Raw genomic sequence first — 2020 nt, forward strand, 5'->3', positions numbered from 1 at the left:
CTTTCGACCATTAACAATTAAAATATGACATTAATAAACGTTTTAAAAACAAACTGAACGAAGGCTGTCAACCTTAGCACATTTTAAGCGATACGTTTATATTGCTTTTTAGAAATCTAACATCGTGAGGATGAAGTAATATGAAATGCCATACAAGCATGACCCTGAAACATCTGATGGTGACATATTTTGAGAGTAAAATGAAAAGACTCCGTATTTAGTTGTTTCTATAAGGCCAAACTTAAGTGACAGAATGGAATACATTCACAGACCCTTCCTTTTTTGTCCAGACTGTATATATGTATTGATTGTGTGCGGGGGTGGTACAAGCATTCACAATATAAGCTTTTCTCAAATACATCCTCACCTGACCCTGAAGTGGTTCATTAAGAGTGATCTGGCATATATAATTTTCTGATAAAAATGATTCTGGAGTCCTATCTGACTTAGCAGCTGATACGTTGAAAGATCATTCATGGTTAAGGATACGATTCCAGGGCTTTTTCTATAATAATGACAGACATAATACAAAATCGATATCATAGATCAACTAACAATTCAACACTAGTAAAGATTTTTTATATTAATACCAAAAAAGAACCACAGACCACTTCATATTTTTCCGGACATTTATTAGAGAGCAGAACAGAGAAGTGTGCTCACTAACTCTGAAAGACAACTCTGAGACATTACTAAAGAGATAACCTTTCATTATTAGACAAAAAAACGACATACATAGTGCAACGTCCCTTTTAACTCCTACTTCCTCACCCTTCGACAAAATCACACACACATCCACAAATCATTAGACATCACAATTTATTTATGTAAATGTATTAAGAGAACGAATCAACATATGATGTTTAACTAGTTTTTAGTTTCGCTTCTTATTCTCTACATACCATCTCATACACTCAATGGAGTCAATACAACACATACAAACTTGAATCTTCTCCAGAAGCGGCATGTCACATCATCAGACACACATCCCTCCTCCATACACACACACAAATAGAGACCAAAGACACGCTAGCGACATCAGCAACTAGTGGACAGACAGACAGAGAGCACAGACATAAGCAGTGAATGTAATGCACAGCATAGCCAACACAGACCCTCATAGAACATATGGCAGCGTCCTCCATCCAGAAAAAAACATGAACACAGTCACAAATGATGGAGGCAGCAGCGTTTCACAGGGAACACATCACACGAACAGAGGCATGTAATATACGTGACGTGGGTCACATTTCCCACAATAATAGAGCTGGCTAACGAACAGGATAAGTGAAATTCTGACACGTTAACACAGAAAGGAAACTGCATACATAAGACCAAGACAGTCGGAAAATAAACGAGAGATAGGGCACCCAGTTGGTCTGGAACTCTGTCAGATCCAACATGAGGGCACCATCAAGCGAAGGGAGGCAGTGATGGAGGACACAATCTGACTGATCACCTGTTCAGGGTTGGTGAAGAGGGACGCTCGATATCGAGTTCCTCGGCAGATATCATAATGGCCTCGTTGTCTACCATGAAGGCACAGTCAGAGTGCTCCAGGGTGGTGTGGGTGGTGAGGATGGCGTTGTAGGGCTCCACCACAGCGGTGGACACCTGGGGAGCTGGGTAGACGGAGAACTCCAGCTTGGACTTCTTGCCGTAGTCGACGGACAGACGCTCCATCAGCAGGGAGGTGAAACCAGAGCCGGTGCCCCCTCCGAAGCTGTGGAACACCAGGAAACCCTGAAGACCGGTGCACTGGTCAGACTGAAATCAAAGGGGGAGACAAACATCACCTTGGGAACAGTTATGCAATGTAATTTGAAATCAATATTAGGATTAAATCCCTTTTGTTATAAATATGCCCACCAGTTTGCGGATCCTGTCCAGCACTGTGTCAATGATCTCCTTGCCGATGGTGTAGTGTCCTCGGGCGTAGTTGTTGGCAGCATCCTCCTTGCCAGTGATCAGCTGCTCAGGGTGGAACAGCTGGCGGTAGATCCCAGTGCGCACCTCATCT

At 42.6% G+C, this 2020-nt stretch overlaps 1 pseudogene; it reads right to left on the minus strand.

Moving 5' to 3' along the window:
- Positions 1–2020, minus strand: part of LOC104967346 (tubulin alpha-1C chain-like) — an 8809-nt pseudogene that overhangs the window by 511 nt on the left and 6278 nt on the right.

Source organism: Notothenia coriiceps, unplaced genomic scaffold, assembly GCF_000735185.1.
Source record: "Notothenia coriiceps isolate Sejong01 unplaced genomic scaffold, NC01 NC01_scaffold00037250, whole genome shotgun sequence".
Lineage (NCBI taxonomy): Eukaryota > Metazoa > Chordata > Actinopteri > Perciformes > Nototheniidae > Notothenia > Notothenia coriiceps.